At 42.7% G+C, this 24,025-nt stretch overlaps 1 protein-coding gene across 3 annotated transcripts in view; it reads left to right on the forward strand.

Annotated features, from left to right (window-relative positions):
* The window catches only part of LOC112213588, a 298,689-nt gene that overhangs the window by 202,890 nt on the left and 71,774 nt on the right, over positions 1 to 24,025 (forward strand). The gene's annotated exons all lie outside the window — the stretch shown is intronic.

Raw genomic sequence — 24,025 nt, forward strand, 5'->3', positions numbered from 1 at the left:
CCCCCCTCCCCCAATGAACCCAACAAAGCAATCAGGAATAAGCAAAATGGAGAAAGAGTGAAATAAAAGAAGAAGGGGACAAAAAAGGAGAAAGAACGACGATCGACGAGGGACGAAAAAATACGAAACGAAGGGTCGAAGGGTAAACGCTGACGCTTTCAATAACGTGCAGATGCAAGCTTGTTACTGCTGGTGATCGTAAAGCTTCGTTCAGATTGATCAAGTTGCGTGAATTGGAGCAATTAAAAAATCAAGTAAGTCGAGAATTCCTTTTTAACGCGAATCGGTCGTTGGCTTGTCGCGACATATTCTTCAATTTCTTTTTCGAAATTTCAGTTTGTTGGAAATATGCTGAAAGCGCTCGCGCAACGCTAAATAATTAGCCAAGGAAGAAGTTGCAGCTTCTACATTTCGTACTTCTTATTTCATAAACTTTCCTTTGTACACAACTTTGCCCGCCGCCCTGTGAATTCAGATAGGCGCATCCGATCGAAAGTTATTCTCGAGAAAAGTGACTCTTGGTGACGAGCAACCAGCCATCGATCTCAGCTGTATAAAGATCGATCGAAGCTCGTAGATCCGACTTTCGCCTCTGATCTGATCTCGCCAGGTAATCTAGAAATCTCTTAGAATTAGGCCTGGAATTTCTGATCCTAGAAAACACCAGTTGACGTTAACTAGAATGAACGATAAGGCGAATGAAATTAAGCGATCAAGTTGGGCTGGCTTCGAGTGACTCTGCTCTGAGCAAAGAACTCACAGCGGAGAAACGTTCTTCTATCACAACGTTGAAAAGACCATAAAACCGGCAATGATTCGACCTGATTGCTGCAAGCGTGCAAACACACCCATAGTGTAGGTCCAGAAATAAATTCAAACGACAAAATAATATTCAGTTTCAATGCGAATATTCTGCCGCTTGACGAACATATGGATCGACAATTTTGTGCTACCTGGCAGCGACGATTTGACCTCGGCGAAATTCGCAGACGCGTCCCTCTTCGCTTAACTTAATCGCAGCCTAATCTACGCAGATGCGAATCAGTAGCGGTACTTAATGGCGAGTGTCTAATGACTATCGCAAGCGGCAGTCGCCCTCTCGTCGTTGTTCTCCTGTTTCAACCTTTTTTGCTATGTTTCGCGATGGTTGACGACGAGAACCAGCGACGATTCTTCGTCGGACGAACGAAAAGCGAGCGAACGTGCGCGGCGACGCGCTGGACGGTCGAACGATTCGCAAAACGCCGGCTGCCAGGGACACGCTGGTATGAAGCGAATGGAGGCAATCCCTTTATGGCACGGCCGAGGAATTTCGCGAGATTTGATTGAGCGGCCACGCATTTTCGAAAGTATTCGCCGGTGCGTGAATTCGGGCTCCGTTTCACCGCGCGACATCCGTCCGCGTTTTTGGTCGCGACGGCCACCGGGAAAAAGAGCAGACGTGGCCAGAGAGGAAGGCAACAATTAAAATGTTCGCGCGCGCTGCCACATTCCAGCTGCCCGAGCTTTTTTTTCATCCGGACCAATACGCCGCGTTCGATCGAGGCTCGATTAGCTGATTCATTGGGTCAGCTGATTAGCAATGGGATCGGAAATTGCCGGCAAATTCGAACCGTTTCGATCGCCATTGCCGAACCTCAAGACGCTCGAAAGTCTCGATCCGATCTCGGGTCTTCCGCAGTCTGTCGAGTCTCGATCGTTTCGGAGGTGTTGATGCGGATATTGCATATTCCTGGGACGAAGAAGAATTTGAGAGTTGAGAATCTCAGAGTGGAAATGATTTTTAGTCGCAGTCGAGGTTCTACAGCTACGACTATACGCGGTGTATCTTGTTGCTTGCTTCGTTCATTTACTTGGGACGCTGCGAATGTGACGCGAGGTAGAAAATTCTGTGCCTGGAAGAACGTTTTCAAAAAGACGTCACACAGCCCATTTCCAACATAAACGGAAGCAAAAGTGGCCGATCGTCGTTTCTACGACACAGCACGATCGAGACTTGGAAGATACCAAAGACGATCAAGATTTTCTGGATGACTTGCAAGATGAGCAAGACTCAAGAGACTATAAAGACTCAAGACCTGGAAAGGCTCGAGAGACTATAAAGACTCAAGACTTGGAAAGGCTCGAGAGACTATAAAGACTCACGAGACTATAAAGGCTCATGAGACTATAAAGACTCATGAGACTATAAAGACTCATGAGACTATAAAGACTCAGGAGACTATAAAGACTCAAGATACTCTATAAAAACTCAAGACCTGAAAAGGCTCCAGAGACTATAAAGACTCATGAGACTATAAAGACTCATGAGACTATAAAGACTCATGAGACTATAAAGACTCAAGAGACTATAAAGACTCAAGAGACTATAAAAACTCAAGAGACTCTATAGAAACTCAAGACCTGAAAAGGCTCCAGAGACTATAAAGACTCACGAGACTATAAAGACTCAAGACTTGGAGAGGCTCGAGACTCTATAAAGACTCATGAGACTATAAAGACTCAAGAGACTCTATAAAGACTCAAGAGGCTATAAAGACTCAAGAGACTAAAAAGACACAAGACCTGGAAAGGCTTGAAACTGAGGCTCGAGACTGGGAAACTGTCTGGTTGCCAAACATATTGGCAACAACCTGTCACAACTATGAACTATCTATAGTTATACTAACCAGTATTAATCTTGCTATCTTAGGATACAGGAGAAAGATATCTGACGCTTCGTTTATACATTATACGACTTAATAACCTATCCTCGCGCTATAGTGAGATTCGCACTCAACGTTCCAGCTAAAATTTTGCGTCATTCTGAACTGTACATCTGAAGCCATCGTACATAGTCTGCTTACTTTAGCTACGTCAATCGCATGATATTATGCGCCAATAGGATTATTCTTCGATCTTTTTCTGCAGCCATCTCGCTTACTTAAACAACAACCATCTCTCACGTTGCTTTAGATGTTTGCCCGTCTCATTGTTCTCGTCCTTACGTCTTCTGACCAGAGACTCTTGCCACTTAAGCTCTACTTAAGTACCTGGTTACTATTTGTTAACTCACGCATTAGCCAGGACTAGCGTTGGCTGATATCAAGCTCTAGCACGGATCTTGATCAATTTCTTTGCCTCTTCTCGCGACAAACATGAATTTGCATAAACCTGACGTTGTCTATTTATTCTTGCAGGGTTCTGCAAATTCAAACAAAATATCTTTTACAATGAAACTCGAAGCTACGTATATTTATTAAAGTTGGAAACTCGTATTCGTATCGTTATCTGATAATGGTATTGTTTTTAAAAGAGATGAAATTAAAGCCAGCGGCACACACAAAGCGAATCGGGCATAACGAAATACGTGTACGTTCATAGCTAATCACCGGCCACTATCCGCTGTTTCCAGGTTTAATACACGAACTCGAGATTTTTGCCGGCGCGGATCAAATCTCATTGTAGTAATTCGCTCGAACTGTTTGTTAACGAAGTATCGATTACTGGTAATTAGCGCAGTTGCTCGACAGCGAATGATTCTCGTAAATCGTTAGAGTACATTCTAGGTTTTATGCATTGTTTTCCAGGGCTTATGGTGTCGGATGGTCCTTGATTAGAGGCTGTTCGAATGCTTCGTTTATTTACTCGAGACACGAAGTGGCAAATTCTGCGCCTGCAAGAACGCTTGAAAAAATATGCCACGCAGCGTCCATTGTCCATTAAACGCTTGACAACGTTTTCTTGTAACATCCACCACGTTTCACGTATTATACGAAATCTGTCGCAAGATTTTTACCACTAAGATTTTATCTACTGAATTATTTATTGTTCTATTTACCGAAATGGAATTTGCTCTAGGAAAAGAGAAGTTCTACCCGACATGGAACAGGTACTCAAGTTCGAAGTACCATTTTGCTGCTCTCGCGAGATCGATCGCTGCGTAAGATTTTTATCGACACCGTATACATTTAACGTTTAATTTAAAACCACCCCTACGCTTCTAACTTAACCTGCAGAATTCTCTCGCAAGTTTGTTCCTTGAACAATTGTTAATAATAGACAGAATGGCTGTTGGATGGTGCAACTAAATATTCACTTCTGTCGTATTATACGTCCCACTGTATTACGCTTCATCGAAGACAGAGCGAGAAACTTGTATTTCACTTGTAATCTCGCGCGTTAATTGCTCAAAGGGTTTATAAACCGGCGAAAAGTCGATTTGCCTGTCGCACGATGGAATTGGGTTAGCCTTCTCGAAGGACGCGATCCTTGCACGGTCGCGGGCCGCGATTTCCTCGTCTGTCGGCAAACGGTAATCGGTGTTTGGCGGAACGAGGGTGGAGAGAAAAAGAAGCAAGAGAATAATGAATTTTTTTTACACCAGGGTCGTGCGCCGCGGGCGGCTCGCACAAAGAACTCTCTCGCCGGGTTTTAAAGCGTTGTTACTCGCGCGCACAATGTACCGGCAACGAGAAATTCCATGAAATATTTCCCCTTTGCTCCACGTAGAAAGGGATAGAGAGAGAGAGAGAGAAGGATAGAGAGGAAGAGATCGTAGAGCGAAAGGAAAAGAGAGCAGGAGCCCTTTTAACCCCGAAAAATCGAGGGGAAAATAATGAATCCGCGGCGAACGACAATCGCCTGGGGAGGAATCGATCGGCCGCCGATTAGAAATTCGTCCGACTGTTGGCCGCCGACGCGGCTAAAAATATGATTTGCATCGATCCCAAACGCGTTTCGCTGAGAAATTAACCAGCCGGGACTGTTGGAGGGTGAACTCGTCGCTCGCTATATACATAGATCGATGGATCGACCAGAGCCGAGGCTTTGAGCGCGGCCAAACCGTTTCTCTCTGCGCCATTGAAAGACCCCGAAGTGGATTTTTACTTGCATTGATCGTTCAGATTATCTATGACGATACGTGTCACCCGTAAAAATCGATCGTGTGTTTTACCTTGTTTCTGTTATTCCATTTGCGGATCTCACGCCACTTCTTTTTCTTTTTTTTTTTTATTCTTACTCGCGCGAATTTATTCAGGCGAGTTTATTTAGGCGATTTCGAAATCGGAGACGTCGATCTTGTCGCGTGAAAAATAACAGAACCGAACCTGACTGGAACAAAATTTGTCCGTAAAAATCTTCTTCCAGTTTGAACAAGTTTCTGTCTCTTAAAAACAGCAGGCTTGGAAGAAACGAGTCTCTGGTTGTTTAGATGCAGACTCGAGCACACGGAGACACGTCGATTTCCAGGAAAACGCGAATCATCGATTCTCGCGTTGCGCAGCGTAAACACGCATCGATGAAGTTTTCGCGGAATTGGTCATTTAAAGAGATATTTAAAAGCCACGTGCTTGCATTATAATCCACGTGTCTCTCCTTCGCTCGACAGCCGCGTGAACGGCGGAAAAGCGGAAGAACCGAGTGAGACGGAAAAGTTAAGCAGGTGGTGGCAGGCGTCGCGGCAAATAACAAAGTAACAGGGCGCAAAACAGAATGAAAGAGTAATACCCCGGGCATATACATTTATAACAAAGCAATCAAGTGGCGAAATAGCGCGGCAGCGATGGAAAATTTCCAACTCGCTGAAATTCCGCGGTCACCGGATGGACGTATCGATCCATCGAGATGGACCCGACGCCCAAGTCCGACACCGACCGTCACGCGAACCCGCCGACAAATCGCTGCTTAGTACTTAAAATCTGTATTTTCTGGACTCAATAAACTCCTTTGTAAAAAAAAAAGTAAAAAAAAAAAACAAATCGCTGCTTGCCATATGATAGCGGCGCGACTCAACGAAACGTTAACTGCAGGGACGAAGCTTTCTCCAAAATTCATAAGAAAATCAGGAAGAAAGAGGATATGGATTATGCAAAAAAGGAGAGGAGGACTTGAAACACATATCAGAGAAATGTGAGATAACAAGAGGAGCAAGGAACATGGTAGAAACACTAAATGAGACTGCAGAGGGACTGGCAGAACTGAAAGCGATAATAGTGAAGAGAAGAGTAGCAGAAGAGGGGCAGGAACGACAGGAAGGGAGCACAGCAAGGAAGCAAAAGCCAAAGACGGAATGAGCACTTAGTTATAAACGTTAGATTTAACTTAGTAGACATAGAGATAGAGCAAGTAAGGTGCAATAGATAGATATAAACAGTTTATAATTAGAGAAGTGCTGGAGTAAGAGAAATATATGTGACGCAAGGGCGTTATATAAGAGATGTAAACCGAAAGTCGCCCAAAGGAATGGACTAAGGATAAATAATAATAAGAAATACAAGAAAATCGCCGTGGTCAATTTCAACGACCCGACTATTGGATAGCCTCTGTTTGTGTTTTTGAACGCGATTTGCGACTACTTTCGCGTTCATCTTGAGGATGAAGTTGATCTACCAAATAAATGGAAAATAAATAAAATAGAGTCTCAGTGCAATGCAGGTTAAATTTGAAAGTTTTTGAACGGCTGTGGTCAATGCCAAGCATTAAAAACCACAAATGCAGGTTGCGAGGACGCGCGCGTGCGTCTACGCGCATACGTTCACCCACTGGTCGCGGGAATGGAAAAATTAGTTAGAGTTGGCGGTTAACATGATTCCTTGTTGCGTTACTGTCTGCTGACCTATGACCTGTTTGTTCGTTGCCACGTAACAATGTAGGTACTTCGTTAGCGGTAGGTTAACGAAGAAAGATAATTTTCTTCGTTTTCGCCTGTTAAGGACTTTGATGGAAATTTGTAAACGGCAATGCGAGCAGATTGCGATTTCGTCCAGGGTTGCTTTTTTCATTTCCCACGTTCTCGTTCTCGGCTATGCCAATTTTTCCCCTCCAGCTGCCAGCGAATGTTTAGGTCATTCGCATTGTTGGAAATTCGCCGCACCATCGACAAAATTATCGATTGTTCTATTCGTTAAAGAAAATGCGATAACACGAGCCAATCGACCACGATAATTATCTATGTCGTTGGCATAGTTGAAAGTTGGCCGGACCATGGAAAATCTACGTTATTTTACTGGTAGAAAAAAATGTAATAACGCGACCCAGCAGTGACTAGGATTATTTAAGTTATTCATATAGTTGAACATTTCTCCGGCCACGAAAAATCGATGTTATTTTATTCAGTTAAAAAAATTTAATAACCAAGACCCGGCGTGTCAGTCAACGCGTTAAAAAACCTCGCGAAACGAATTTATTTCCGCACAGATAATCGAAACTATCTCATCAATCCTGAACGATGTATTATGTGTATACGCGCACGCTAATGTCCGATTATTAATATAGTATTCGTAACGTGAGGCGTGAAAAAACTGTCGATTTATTAGAAATTGGGGGCGAAAGGGGCTGACGAACGACGCGATACCGAAATAAATCCGTGAATCGGAGATTGGCGGAACCACTCGCGCTACCATCGATCCATCCAAAATAATCCACGGTCCGGATTGCTGCCACGAACCGAGTGCCTGTGAAATAATGTATAAAATTACCAGGTAAACTGTTTGCCTCGCGGCGAATATTTTTGTTGCGATTAAATCGCTATTGGTAGTCTGACCCTCGAAAGAACTTGGATCCAATGGAATTGGAGGGATGATTTTGCGAAAGAAGCGTGTACCGTGCGCTGTGTAACGAGTTTTTTAACCTTGACACTGAGCACAATTTCCACCTCGCTGGCATTTAACGCGAAAGAAAAAATATGCGTCGACAGCGTCGTTTTTAGCGAAAAAGTTTCGTTAACACGAATTTCGGCATACGATAGAAATAGTAATCGTTCGTAGGCGAATGGAGCCGCGGACGTTGGAGATGCAATTTCCGTGCTTTTTTCCTCCGAACCTACGTTAACAAATTTCCAGCATGTGGATATCAATTGATATTGATATCAATGCAATTTTGTTCAAGTTCTATGACAGCTTAGAGTAACGAAATTAAAATTCAAGGCGCTTGATTTTTCTTATGTGTTCATATTCGAAAATAGCGTAGAGTAGGTTTGCCAAAAGCTCGGCATTCTTCCTCGCTCGCCAAGTAGCGTTAATCCTAAAGTACTGTGATCGTTGCACGTCTGACAGTGTAGAAGACGTCAGCTGGTCCCTACGCATTCCTACAAGCTTCACTTTTGTAAATCTGAAAAGCTTGTGCCACCCTTCGCCTTGAACGCACTCGCCACGTCGAGAACGTTGTACCCAGGAAAAAGTGGAGCGCGAAACTTTTCTCCTCGTCACGATCGCCGACTATATCGAAGATCAGGCAGACTACGGAGTCAGCAAGTTTTGAAGCATAAAATAACAGAAGAGCAGCGCCACAGCACGCTGCATTTCTTCTTCTTACGCCGCGGAAATTATTCATTTTTAACTCGCCTCATATGAATTATTGCCGACGATACGTATCGACGTTAATTTAGTATCAAAAGTAATAAAGCAGTTTCATGAACCACGGCAGGTTCACAGGTCGCTTTTTCGTCCCTTTACAAAGATTATGGAAATTAATGAGAACGCAATACGTTGCTGTTAACCATACGAAAATTAGTAATGCGAATATGATTTTGTTAATACAGTGTTACATGTACATAGAGACGCACTAAATTACAGAGAAAGATGCAACTTTTTAATATTTCAATTAGGAAGAAAATCAGCTTTGGTACATGTTTCTATCGAAGGAAAATACAGATATTTTTGAGCCCACGCAAACATTCGTAAACCATAGTAGTGGAATTTTCTTCGTACGTGTACGTAATAAATTTGGAATTATTTTTCAAATTCATGTCTATACACACTGGATCTGCTGCTAATTTATTGATTTCAAGTTAATATTACACATGTCAACAGTAATTTCATTCAACATGGATGCACGTTTTAATCGACCACCTTTTTGAAGGCACAGAATTGCAAACTGATTTCATCCAAAACCATTGAAATCCACGCACACTCGTTCGGATCTTTAGCTCGAGACAACTGATTTTACTCGATACGTCAAGTATTATCAGGGTTTCTATCTTCCCTACTAATCGGTTAGCTGTCTCCGACGAGTATACTCGTCACGAAGAAACGTCGGTATTTCGCGTTACACCGAACCCAGTCAGCGATAAAATTCAGAAATAAAACAGTCATTTCGACCTAATTCCCTACGGTCGCACACTCTGCGTTCGACGAGTATACTCGTCGTCGTCGTTCACTTCGTGCCACGCGTTTTAGCTACACGCACCGCAAATTCAACTACAAATCCATAGCGTTTAGACGTGGCAGGGAGCGAAATAAACATGGAAATTAGCGACAACGTATTTTCCCAACAACTCGTATCCAACAAAAATGTGCGCGCTGCGCGCGTCCGTCGTTTCCCTTCGATCGTCGAACCGAAGTTACAAAACGATACTTTCGACTGGCTCTGTGCCGCAGTCTACTTGCAAGCGGAACAAACGAACGGGACAGGGGGTTCCGGTGGCCCGAGGCCAGGGAAAAGTGGCCACGGTTTTCCGAAAATTTCGCCGATGCTGGAGGCTGGATTTTGGAAATTTCGCCGGCGAACGCTGGTCGTTGGAATAGGCCCGTGAATTTGGCGCCCGCGACCGGATGGACGTCTATCGATCCATCGAGGTCGAACCCGCAGGCTAGCGTCGCGGCCCGTCAGACGTAACGGACAGGATAGTAAAAGCCCTCTGGTTGCAGCAGTCGCTGGGACTGGGTCCGTTCGTATATCCGTCCGTACGTCCATCCGCTCGCACGTCCGTCACATCGACGGATAATACCAGAGTTCACCTAAATATAACCGGCGCGGTTCTGAACCACGTTGCGCAGCGACCAGGCAAGGAAGAGAGAATGAAGAGATTGGAGGAGGATGAGAGAGGAAGGAAGATACGAGGTGTGTGGGGGAAGGGGGCGTACGAAGGAGAACGTACGAGTGGAAAATAGTACGTACGTAGTATTGCGATAATGGAGGACGTTAGAAGGGCCAGAGAAGAAGAAATCGCGAGTTGAATGTGTAGAAAAATGAAGATAATGAAGATTTGGGAATGTGGAAGAGAAGAGTAGCGAAGACGAAGAAGATACGAGAAGCTGGGGATAATCGTAGCGGAATATGCAGGGGAAATAGAGAAAGTAATAGAAATTGAAGTGTTTGAGGGAGGTGGGAGGACGTTAGAAGGGCGAAAGAAGAAGAAATAGCGAGTGCAATGTGTAGAAAAATGAAGATAATGAAGATTTGGGAATGTGGAAGAGAAGAGTAGCGAAGACGAAGAAGATACGAGAAGCTGGGGATAATCGTAGCGGAATATGCAGGGGAAATAGAGAAAGTAATAGAAATTGAAGTGTTTGAGGGAGGTGGGAGGACGTTAGAAGGGCGAAAGAAGAAGAAATAGCGAGTGCAATGTGTAGAAAAATGAAGATAATGAAGATTTGGGAATGTGGAAGAGAAGAGTAGCGAAGACGAAGAAGATACGAGAAGCTGGGGATAATCGTAGCGGAATATGCAGGGGAAATAGAGAAAGTAATAGAAATTGAAGTGTTTGAGGGAGGTGGGAGGACGTTAGAAGGGCGAAAGAAGAAGAAATAGCGAGTGCAATGTGTAGAAAAATGAAGATAATGAAGATTTGGGAATGTGGAAGAGAAGAGTAGCGAAGACGAAGAAGATACGAGAAGCTGGGGATAATCGTAGCGGAATATGCAGGGGAAATAGAGAAAGTAATAGAAATTGAAGTGTTTGAGGGAGGTGGGAGGACGTTAGAAGGGCGAAAGAAGAAGAAATAGCGAGTGCAATGTGTAGAAAAATGAAGATAATGAAGATTTGGGAATGTGGAAGAGAAGAGTAGCGAAGACGAAGAAGATACGAGAAGCTGAGGATAATTGTAGCGGGAAGATACAGAGGAAATAGAAAAACTAATAGAAATGGGAGAAGAGAAATAGTTGGAAATGTAGAAGAGAGAAGAAGAGATCGATTGAAGAGATCGAGAGAGAACGAGAGAGCAAGTTGAAGTGCCTGAGGGAAGTGGGAGGACACTTGAAGGAGGATGGAGTAGAAAATACTGCATGAGAAGGTTCCTGGAATTGCTGTGACGATGGTAGGGGTTAGAAGAATGAGAGAGAAGGGATTGCAAATGGAAGATATAAAGAAGTAAAGAGAATAATGAGAATAATGGAAGATGTGGAAAAATGAAGAGAACCGTTGAAACTATTCGATATGAAGATTTGGGGATACGAGAGAGACCATTAATAAAGATGAAAAAGATGGGAGAAAGAATTGCAAGATTTGGAAAGAACGGAGGATGTAGAAATATGAAGAAGGCGACAAGAATAAAAAAGGAAATAAAGGCTGTAGAAATAGGAAAAGGAATGATAACGTACGATGTAGGAAAATGTGGTAGTGAAGAAGGTCTACTATGGTAAAGCGATCGACGAAGATGGTAAGAACGAAGAAAATTATAAGAAGAGGAAAAGGAATAGAAAATTGGAGAAGGGTAATGACGAAGATAGAAGCAGGAAAGGCGAAGTATCTGCGAGGAAGAAGGGCGAAAAAATGTAACAAAAGTAGAACGAAGCGAGGAAAAAAAAGAGATGAAAAAAGGAATGAAAGGGAAGAGGCGTTAAAAAAATGGGACATCGCAAATAAAAGAGAAAAGAGAGCGATGTTGCAAAGAATATGAGATGCAGAAACGGAAACATCAAAAAATAGAAGACCTGTCGGAAAAAAGCGAAAACTGAATTGGCCGGTAAAAAGAGAAGGAGAACGAAGCGGGGAAAAGCTGGGCTAAAACGAGAAGAAGGAAATGGAATGTAAGTGAAAAGGTAAAAAGAAAAGCGAATTCTCTGTGAGAGTGCAGAAAATGAGCAATGAAAGAAGCGGTGGCAAAAATAAAAACGTGGCGAACCATAATAATTGGCGGAGAAAGTGAGGAAGAATAGCGTGAAAGGAAGAAAAAGGAGGTTCAAAGAATATCTAGAAAAGAAGAGAAACAAGGCTGAGCAGGAAAAGACTGTGCAAGAGAAGAGGAACGATAAAAAGAAAAAGAAAAATCGAAGGATCGATCGGACAGTAGAAAGAAGCTATATAGAAATTCAAGTGGAAAAGAGAAGAGCAAGGTAAAAAGATGAACTTTGCCATGGTAAACGAGAAAGAAAATACAAAACGACGAGAATGATACAACGAAAAGGAAGACTAAAACGAGAAAGAAGCAAAGGGCGCGGAGGTGTGGCATAGAGGGAAAGTGCAGGACGTTAGATGAAACGAGAAGAGGATGTGGGAGCCAGGTTTCTAGGGCAGGCAGCAGCTGCAGCTGCAGACATCACCGCGGCGATGCATTATTTTGCACGTGGTTTAATACATACGCTAGTAGGAAAGCCGGTTAACGTCGCCGAAATCTCCACCACGAGCAGTAGCCCGAATTCGGTTTCCGTTAAGCGATGCAAATACCGCCGACAAAGCGGTCCGATCGGCGGTTTCAAGGCTCACGGGACACTTGCTCGGTCACGCTGACGCGTTCATCGCCTCTCTGTTGCTTCTTGCGAGGCCAGATCTCCCCTTCGTCCTCCCCATCTTTTAACCTTTTGCAGTTTCAGCTTTGCTCGCCGATCACGGCCCGTGTCACAAGGTACAGGCTGGTCGGGGAAAGGTCAAGCTAAGCGTTGAAAAAATAAAAAGGAGTAGCGGCGGATGTAATGGGAGTTGCGTAGCGGAGGTGAAGGTGTTGGAGGGATCGTAAAAGAAAGAAAAATTCATTCCAAGTGTTGGTCGGATTAAATGAGGTAGTGGAAACTGGCAGGCGAAAGTTCATTCAACCGTATCCAACATATGTTGGTTTCGATATCGAATTCCTGGTGGTTGAAAGGGAAAACTGTGCTTTGTTTCAGCAAATAAGAGTCGTCTTTAAGAGAGAATACTCTTACAATGGTGTCTTAGTGCCATGCGTTTGTATCTTATTACGCGCTGCTCTTTCGAGCAGTTCCAAATAAAAATTAGAAATTTTTAAGATACAAAAATATCCCGTTTCTTTTATGCCAGTTAATTCTTCGATTTCTCCTCTATATATTAACATAATATGCTTGTATTTTATTGCACGTACAGTTTGTTCAATTCTCTGCTGCATAATTCCAAATGCAAATTAAAAAGTCGAATTTTTTAAAATACAAAGCAGTTCGTCTCTTCTGTCAGAAATTTATCGGATCCTTATGTCCCGTTACATATTTTTAATCTCCCGCTTCATTTTTTCGAAGCTGAATGAAAATTCCATTTCTTCTCTCAGAAGCTATTCTTCGATCGTTCTTTTTCTTTTCTTCTTTGATACACCTACTCGTCATCGCAACGGATTCATTTCCTTGTCCGTCGTCATATTGCATAAAAGATGAAGCAATTAAGGATCAATAATGGCGGAGTTATACGCTCATGGTAACTTACTGGTTTGCGACCAGCGGATTGGTTTACATTTCGGGAGTTGGAACTCGGAGGATTACGCGTTAAAGCCCCTTTGCGTTATCGTGGCGAAAATCACACGGAGAACGTGACTAGGTCGTGTTTGAGGAAAGCTCGTGCTCGTCATACGTGGAATAATGATCGATAATCGAAGTAACGAAGCTAGCGTTCCAACACCTATCTCCAACCGCACATTTGCTAAAGCGATATCTGGGCTAGTTCAATGCTATGCTTTCCCAGACGGATGAAACCACTTGTACAGAACTTAACTATTAATCCTCGTAAACTGTGACTTATAGTATCCATGTATCAATATCTATAGCGTAACGTTATGATATAATTGATACGAGAGATGTGGCACAAGTTGAGTAAAAGTTACGATATCTTTGCTCCTCGTGGATCGTCAATTACGATATCTATGATATAATATAGCGAAGTACAATAATTTGCATAGAATAACGTAACAGCGAATTGTAACAACTTTTGTTCACAAGTTGAATCGTCAATGTATTTTATGTTATATCAATGGACGTTACTACGCAACAACTTTTGCGTGAGAAATATTTGACGTAAGTGACTGGCACGTAAAATTCTAACTTTAACATCACGCGATATGACAAAAGATTAATTCTGTCGTCTGTAACTTTCCTTCGAACGAGAAGCTATAGGTGATTTATATATATAATTATCAGTAAAAATAGCTGTGATTTCTTTCGTCAACTTTTAACACAAATCTAGAAACACTTTGTTTATTGAATTATTAAACTAAATTTGATAAATAATTTCACACTCGATGGATACGAGACGCTGTGGTCTAACGTTGCACCGTATTGGCCAGAAATTCTGCTTTAACGTCGTGTATCATAGGAGGCTGCCCCATAAATAGACGCCAAGAGTAGGCGTTAGAATATCACAAGGATATCGAGCACGAGAGAACCCGGGGCTGTGTACGAGAGATACGCGCCGAGTTGTCGGACAATTAAACAAATCCGTGTAGGCGCGACGCACGAGGTGTATCTTTACTAATTACAGGAGGCGCGGAAAGTTACAGGTTCGCAGTGGCTTGGTAATTGTTGCTAATGAACGACGTACGATCACGTCCACGCGAATGCTTCTTCCCCTTGTTCGCTAACGTTCACCGCACACGTCCGCTCGTATCATAAGTCTGATTTCATCCGCGTCGTAAATTAGGTTTCTTCCGACTTACTTGCGATACACACAATCGTAATCGTTGCATCGTGATATTTCTGTGTATTAATTACGCCGACTATCTGTACGAAATCTCAGCGTATCAAAGGTGGATGAGCAACGCAGATAAGATTTCGTTGCATTCAATTAGAAACAGATTAATGATCTGTGTGCGCAATTATAAAATTTATTCAGCGAATTTAGCAGGATAATTTTTATCTAACTGTGAAACGTTACAAGTTTCGTTATATGAAGAGCAAAGAGAAAGATAACGTCGCGGGTAAAACAGAAAATGTTACGTGCGTTATTTTCCAAAAATTTCGTTTGTATCGTTCGGACGTGTCGAAGAATTGAACATTGACGTGGCAACAATTATATGTGCAACTAACGAGTGAAAAATTTGTAAAACGACGTTATTATTGTTCTGTGTAACGACACATTTTCCATTTTTACTCGATCCCAATTTCGATATTCTCGAAATTCGTTTACCATTTATTCGTGAAATAATACATTCGAGTTGAGATTCTGTGGCGGGTAAATGCTCGATATTCTTATGAGATGCTAACACCTGTTCTTACGTGCACGCGCAATATTACATTTGTGCATGTTCCGCTTTCCTATTCGGTGAATTCAATTTCGATTGGATTAATTTATTGGTAAAATCGAGTGTCCCTGTAGGAGGGAAATTATTCAAAGACAACTGATACAGAAGCTAAGAAGCTTTATAATAAAGAGGCAAATATGTATCAGCATGTAAACTTGGAAAGGAAATTCAATTATTTAGGAATATTTGTCACAACCATTGAAGGAATCAAACATTTGGTACACTCGTTGCATCAATTTCTATTTTTCACCGCTGCTATTATGCGTGTAAACTATTCTGTAATTGCCATCCGATAGATTGGTCAATTGGACGTTTGCTATAAACACGTAAAAATAAATAATAGCGTTGGAAGGTAAATAAAAAGTGAAAAAAAAGTAACAAGTAGTTGATTAAATAGAATATTAAATACATAGGCGCTAATGGCCATCACCGTTTTTTGACGGTAGCCATTTCTCACGCACAAAACCACGCTCGAAACTTCCAATATTTGTTACTTGGTCGGCAAAAATTCCATTACCGGGCCCACCAAATACGATTTGGAAAAAAACGAAAGATCGATAAACGTCCAACTTACGAGCGAGCCGGACGGAGGCAATTTTCACCGGGGGAAAAAAAGTGAGAGAGAAATACATATACATATACACACGCGGCCCAACCCTGGAAATTTAAAAAATTCAAAAAATACATAACAACGAAAAAGAGAGAATATCTCAACGAATTCATGATAGAATCCATTTGAAAGCAATCTACTGGCATTCCAGCGAAACAAGCAAACAACCCTCTCGAAAAATCAATCATCCGCCGGCGTTACTCGCGTTACGATCCACCTTCGCCAACAGCCCCTCTTTTCATCCGGCTTCTTCCTTAAAACTCGCTCATTAGCCCTCATTGTTCGACGCGCACGTGACACGTGGCCACGCTCGGTATCAAAGCGAAGGCAAAAACAACAGAGCACGCGTGTTCAATTTGAGATGGACAGGAGAAACCCTGTCAAAATTGATACGTCGAAATAATATCCTCAAAGGAGGTCTGGCGATCTGTCCGAGGATTTAGACAAGAGACGCGCGTGGAAACAGCGTGAAACTCGTTGGGCCGCGTGTCTGACTCGATCGCCGGTGTGAATGGAACTTAAACGTCACTTAGTACATGGAACGAGGAGTACGAAGCAGAGGAACGAGAAAAATACTGATCCGTAGGAAGAAATGGGACGAAAGAGGCTCCTGAGCCTAAATCGGCGGAAGAAGGAGCACAGTAGCACGGAGGTGGCTATTGCTTAAGCCTGGAGATGTGACTGTTTCAAATTGGATCCTCCAGAGCGAAAGGGAGGATCACAGAATGCGAAGGAAGAATTAAAATGATTCTTCTCTGGATCTTCCCTTTAAACCGAGGCAAACGAAGGAACGAGGCACCGTGCAAGTGATAAATAACGTTCAAGCTCAGCCAAAGACCGACGTAATCAATTTTGCAAGTGTCTATGGCTGGGCAGTCGGTAGAAAGCTACACGCAGTGCGACCCAGAGAATGCAAGAGGAGCCCAACGTGCCACAAGGAATCAAGGCGTCCTCAACCGCATTCTGGACCACTTCCGGCCATTGCACGCTAACGCACGTGCACACTTATGGAGAAAACAATCACCTGCTGAATGCCAGTGGATCACCTCTGTAATGATCATAGAGCACGTTTTACTGGACTGGCCTAGATTTTTGTCTGACAAAAGCAATTAGGATATTCAAGCGGACGCGAGCTCTAACCTAGAGAATTCTGAAAGTTTTCTCCACTCGATTGCACTCGATGCCGGGTATCGTTTAATCTCGTAAACATGTAAGGTAATTAGGCGAATGCCGGGTATACGGAATGCCGCGTAATTGGAAGATGCGAAACAGGGGAGGATGCCAGGCAATCAGAACAAGTCAGAGACTATCCAGCGTATCTTATCGCAGTTGTATCTACGTTGTTCTTTCGTTGCGTCAATTGCCAGAGGAGATCGCTTGGCATTTGCTTCAACATACGACACCAGTTCATCGAAGAAGCTTGCGCTGCGACGTCCTGCTGCCGCTTGATATCTTTCAGCGTAACGAAGAAGAGGAAACGTTATCAACGACGGCGAGTTACTAGCTACAAGGCAGACGTTTTTCTTATTTGCTCTGCCTTTTGCGACAAATGATCGGCAGAATTACAGTTTGACTCACTTAACGATCTTGGCACCTTCTTCGATGTATGGAAACGCGCAAATTGCATCGGAGTAGGATGATGCCGAGTCGGTATGGTGGCTGCAACTTACTTGTTTCAATGAGCCACGCGTATTCATAGTAAACGACCAGGCCAGGGAGCACTGGGCGGACGATGATCTTCGATCTGCTGCGTCAGCGTCGAAAGATGCAACCAAAAGTGCAAATGAAAAGTACCGCGCGATCTTTCCTTTCGTTCGCATCATTGCCAAAGTTTGAGCGGAGAATTGAACTAAGACCGAGACACCTAACGAGTAAGTTGCTCACATAGCAAACGTTTAGGTGTCCTACCCCAATCATTGGATATGAGAACTGTTGCTTTTATGGGTCGTTGTTCAGTAGTTTCTTACTTTTGGCTGCTTTCGTGGTCTGTGTGAGTCGGACAACGAATAAAGTTGGCCGATTCGATGCAGATGTATGAAACTTGCCAGAAATTTAGGCATCTTCCTTCGGATTCTCTCGATGATCGCTAACTACGTACCTTTCGCGATCGCTCGCCGCTTCGTCGTTAATCGTAGGTATCGTAAAACGAGCCGACGAATAGGACAAGAACACGGTAACGGTAATACAAAATACTTACGTTTACGTGAAAAGACTGCCGCGTAGCGCGGCTAAACGCCAGCTAAACGATAGAACAAAGGAAAGAAAGAGCTGCTAGAGCGGGAAGGAGGAGACAAACGGTGACCGGCAATAGGCACACGGTTTTCTACTCGCTTGTGAGCCCGCGGCCAATCCACGATCAGCCTAATGGTTCAGTAAGACTATACGATGCCATTAGCAGGTAATGAAGGTAGCGGACAATTGCGACTACAGTAACACTAGCCGCGTATTCACTTACCGGGCACTTACACGCGCGAGCCGCTAGAGCTCGCGGAACGAGAGACAGAAGCTTGCAAAGCTCTGTTCTCTGTTGCTTCGACCGTGTCCTGTTTCATTGACCCCCCGACCCTTGCTCCGCCGCGTGTATAACACGCACGCATACCGATAACGCTATCGGATAACGCTTCCATACGAATTTCCAAACTGGACGCGCTCGAACATGTGCCGAATCGCTGATATATTCCATTGGCCTTCGTGGCTTTTCCATGAACGTCCATCGCTACCTGTTTCACGCGAGTTTCACCTTAGCCCATCTAGTCGTGTACTTTGACCATCGCCTATTTCATCAGCAGTTTTATCGATGACTTATCTTCATTTTCGTTTCCCTGCATTTTTGCAAATTACGATGCATTTTTGTTGGTCCTTCTTGGCTCGAATCTCGCAGCTGGAAGAATCTATTAGCTGCAAAGTATAGTTGACGAAGTTTTGTGGAAAGCAGAGATACGATGGCGAAGAGAAAAATGGTACCTTGGCTTCCTTCGACGAGCAACATTTTCTAAGCCACGAAGAGTACAGAAAAATGTACGTTTGTTTGGAAAATGAAACAAAGGGAGAATTTTGGCAACCTTTCAATCTTGGTATTGGTGCTTGCCTGTGTTTGTCGCATTGAGATTATCGTGAAAGCTTCCTTGAAAGAAGGCGTAAAAAGTCAAATATCCTTGAAGTTGCTCTCTTGATCATTTCGAAAGTGACTATACGATAAACGTAATTTTTGTTCTGAAGAATTGCATTTTTTAATTATCGTGCTAATAAAGAGAAATGTTAAAACGCTTGGCAAGCGAAGAAGATTAAAAAATGTATAGCGATCTCATTAGCAACGTCTTATACCATTATTATAACACACGCGCGTAATCTTCTTTCTAGCAACGTTTAGCCGCGATTATTCCCAACACTAATTATAGTTTTTCGAGCACTGAAAACCGCCAGCGAAAGAGTTTGGTTCTAAATCGCCCCGTTCTAATTTCTCGTCCACTTCTCGCGATTTTAAATCACGAAATTCACTTAATTAAAAGGTAAATTTTCGTCGCAACGCACAAAAGCCACACACCGACGCGCGCCAATTCAAAGTTTAACCCACGAAAATCCAGGCGTCATGTAAAGTGTTCTAATCCGGGATAATCTCTGGCAAAGCCTCGTTTAAAACCTAATTGCTTCATATCTTTAACACCGGTGGCGTGCACTAACCGCGCAGCAACATCGTAAGATTCAATGAAAACGTCGTACGTTGTTCGTCGATCGGCAAAATTGTCTCCTGTAAACCGAATCAGAGCGATGAGTTGTAACGAAAACGAACGTTTCCTCGTCCTCGTGTGTTTCGTTTTCTGGAAAAACCAAAAAATATCCTAGAATCTTCCACTTCTTTCTCTACATTCGACTTCTACTCTTTTTGGAAGAATATTTATCGTATCACGCGATCGCTATAAGCTTGTCTCTAATTATATAACAGGAGGGCCGTGTTTAATTAAAGTTTAATTAAAGAAACCTCGACAAAGATCATTTTCGCTGGATCGTTCAATTTTTATTCGATAAATTGCAACACGCTGAATCTCCGGCAAGAAATAATATCTCGAACGTTTAGCGCGAAAGCTTTTTTACGTACGTTGACGCGTGTTACGAGGAACTTTTTCGAACTTTCGTTAACACTGAGACCACCACACGAGTATTATAATTATACTCGAACAACTTGAAACCTGTTCGAGAGTGTACGTACACGTTACACGTCATCCAATGTAACAAATTAGCACACAGCGCGAATAATGATCTTAAACGTGTAATTAGCCTTAGCTAGAAGGTAATCTCGTTAAAAATACTCTGATTTATTAATTTAACAAATTGTGAGATGCGTGTTTCCTATAAATATTTTGTAACTTGTGTGTACAAATTCATTTTTCTTCCACGGTTTACCAATAAGACGATCGTTCGTTTCGTTACGGTGTTAGTAAACTTTTTGTGCGTTAGCAAAAATTGTCAAATATTCCCGCTAGCCACCGTAGATCATTTCTCCTAGTATCAATTGTACGGTCCCATCATTATCCAATTTATCAAGTGGATTTCTCATAAGTTTGTGCGTGTCGTTGCGCTATATGCTACACCGTAGAAAATTGTTGCAATGGAAATGGCAAGAAAAGAAAAGATTGAAGTCACATAGGACTAACGCCTCATTTGCAACCTCGTCGTTATCCCCACCCTAGGGTCGCACATTTACCACCCACGACGTCCACCTTGCGCTCGACTTCCGGTTACAGCGGAAGCAACCACCTGGCCGCAAAGTGCGGCATTCGAACGAGGATTCAGAACAGAAATCAAGAAATAACGCGCAGTTTTTCCTGAAACTCGACGTCTATCGATTCTTTCTTAATATTTCCCTTACGTTCTGAATCGAACATTTGTCCTTCCTAAGTTCAATGCGAAAATCATTTCGCTCTCCGTTTCCTTTCGTCGGACATTGCGCTACACTCGGCGAAGAACTGAGTTTTCGTGCGACTTGGCTAATTTTCTTGGTCGAAAATCCGCTGTCGGATCGTCGATCACCAAAGGATCTGTCTAGAAAAAATAAGGATCATCCACAGTGCAGCGGTCTGTGGCGAGAGAAAATTATATAGCAACGTTCTTCTTGGATTGAAACTATACAGGAAGTTTCCTTAAAAATTGCTCTTTACACGAAATTGGAAATTAAAATACCTTTGCTCGTATTTTACATATTTAACGCTATTCGACAAGGATCGACAAACGAGAAGAGCGAGCTGATTTTCACTAATTCTACATCGATTTTTCGGACAATTATCTGTATTACTTGCAGGCTGATGATACGGTCGGACAACGAGATTAAAATCTCGCAACGATTCTGCCGATTTCCCTGCGCTGTGCATCGGCTCCTCGTGAAACCTTACGCAACGTCCATTCGTCTGTCCTGTGCAACGTCGTCGCCTAGAGGTATCGCCGCGATAAAGGTCGATGAATATTCATACGTGGGCAAAAAATCGGCCACTCGATGAATAATCAAAGAGTGGACGGTGACGTCGCGACGAAATCGAGTCTCGTCCAGGAAATAATCGTCGACCGAAACGTTCCTTCCCTTTCGTCGCTCGTTTGATCTTAGGCGATGTTGGAACGATGGTATTTTGAAAATCGGCCAGTAATTGCGTCCGTTTATCGATTTATTTCTTAATGGTTTCTTAGCGAAGAAAAGCTACGGGACAGTTGATACTCGCAACGATTTCTTGTCTATGCGAAAATATGTACGTACGTCTGTTTCTTCTATTCGAAGATGTATTTTATATTTCCGATACCAAGTAAAAGTTTCACTAACTAAATGAAATATATTCGAGTAGATATTGCAGTCTTTCGAAAAACAATATCGTTATTTCACGTTTTATTTTATTCGCGGAAGATTCATTTCGTGTAAGAGGATTTGAAAGACCGTGGATAAGATCTTGCTATAAAATGAGATTATTCGTAAATGTTTGGTCTTCGCATTGACACGAAATTGAGGCTGAATATTAAGAATAACAAGCAAGTGAAGATTTCCTTCTTTCAGCAACGTGCTGATTTTTCACCGAACGTTTTAATGCTCGCGTTCTAATTTTATCAAGAAACGTGTCTGTGTGAATCATTCAAATGTGTGTTACACGTTGAAGCCGGTTGTGGATGCTTCAGAAACACCATTTCATAAAAAATTGTAGAAAAATCAAAGTATCGAAAATTTGCATAAAACGATATCGTTCTTCTAATAATGATAATCTTCCTGATTAATTACACGTCAGTTTTTTTTTATAAAACGTCGTCCTTCTACAGCGCGGATCATTAAGTGACATCTTTATTATTGGGAAGCATATGGGGCATAGGATACTGTGAAGCATGTGCTCGTCATTCTGGGCCTTGCACTATTCATCGTAGATACATGTATTAAATCTAGTCCAGGCAAAGCTCCCGAGCTTAGGGAGCTCTGCCACTGTTTCCATTACCATCATATAGAACCTGTGCCTGATACCTTGTTACGTGTGAGCAATGCATACCAACCAATATAATAACGATTAATCTTGCCTTTACTATCGACGATATGCAAAACCGTTTGAAAATACCGTGAACGTCAAAGACACTTCTCTTTTTCATTTACAGTTGCAGTGTACCGGTAGATTATCGAATCATGGCGAAAATTAATATTCTTATTTCCATGTTTGGCGCAGGCATCGACGCTTACGTGTACGGAGATTACGCAGGATTTTCAAATGAATTTTCTGATTTTAACCTGGTTCCGTGATTCGATATTTTAGTAGAAATGTCTGGAGAATTGTTTTAATCGGACGCAACATGTTTTGAGCGAAAAGATGTCAGATTTGCTAATTTTCTAGGGGCAAGTACTTTTAAAATTTAGCACCTTGTTGATCGATCGTATATCGAAATTGTCTTTTTATTTAGGTTTTCAGCTAAACCTGTATCGATTCGATCTTTTTATACAGGTTAAAAATATTACTCGTCATAGTATGAAAATATCGCTTATCTTAGTATCTTTGCTCTTGTGCAGAAGTTGGCGGATATTTTTAAAAGACTCAGATCTTTCAGTCAGCAGATTGTTTTCGATTATGTCATAGTAGAACCTTTCTGTTTAACCATGAAGTACCCTGAAAGCCAAAAGACCAACAGAGAAACGTACTTATCGTAATCTTCTTCTTTGTGACCTTCGCGTGAGTCGTCGGTCCAAGCTGGTTAACTTCACTTTCTCAACTTGATCGATGTTTATCTTGCATAATTTCGCCAATTTTCCTTGCTCTTTCTTTTTCGAAGGTAATCGGTTTGGCAAATAAGAGGCTCGTATAATAAGTGTAAAAAGTAGTGCCGAAGCACCTGATCGATGCTCATCTTATATAATTCCAGCAATTTTCTTTCCTCTTTCTTCTCTCGAGTTAACCGATTTGGCAAATGAGAGGCTCGCATAACAAGTGTCAAGATTGCGAGCAATGTAAAAGACCAGTGAAACCGAAATGCAAGATCCCAGCAAGAAGTTTAGCTGGGAAGAACTTAGTATGAGCGAGGCAGACGATTCAGACCTGCCAGCTCAAACCAACAAATACGCTGCTACCCACAAGCGATACCGACGAGTGTACAGATTGCGACGAACGCGTAAGAGCAGCGAAACAAACTCGCTCAAACGAGAGTTTCAGCTGAGAAGAACTCAGTATGAGCGAGGCAGACGATTCAGACCTGCCAGCTCAGACGAACAAATACGCTGCTACCCACAAGCGATACCGACGAGTGTACAGATTGCGACGAACGCGTAAGAGCAGCGAAACAAACTCGCTCAAACGAGAGTTTCAGCTGAGAAGAACGCACGCATATTTGTCCAAGGCAGATGACTCTGTGAAGTCGATTTGCAGACTCGCTGGAATTGATAAATACTTCGCTGCCGACAAAGCTGTCGAAGCTATAAGATGGAAGGCTCAAACAACTTCTGGACAAGAGGAGCGCGCTATGAGTGAGACAGATGACTGCGTCGAGTTCGTCTCTGGAAATTAACACAATACTCCACTGTTGACAAGCGTAAAGCTGGATCCTCCGTCTTGGTCGTTTCTCGAGATCGATCCAACGATGTCCATTTCGCATTTTGCCTGTCAGAAGCTAGATCAGCCTGGTGTCCGCAGCTACCTCGTCACCCGAAACGTTAGAGCGTTTGGAAATTGGTGGCGGCGACCCCCGTATTCTCCGGTTCGAGGGCCGGGGCTACGGTATAGGTATAACGAGAGCGACAACAGCAGCAGCAGCAGCAA

Source organism: Bombus impatiens, unplaced genomic scaffold, assembly GCF_000188095.3.
Source record: "Bombus impatiens unplaced genomic scaffold, BIMP_2.2 scf_0814, whole genome shotgun sequence".
NCBI classification, from domain to species: Eukaryota; Metazoa; Arthropoda; class Insecta; order Hymenoptera; family Apidae; genus Bombus; species Bombus impatiens.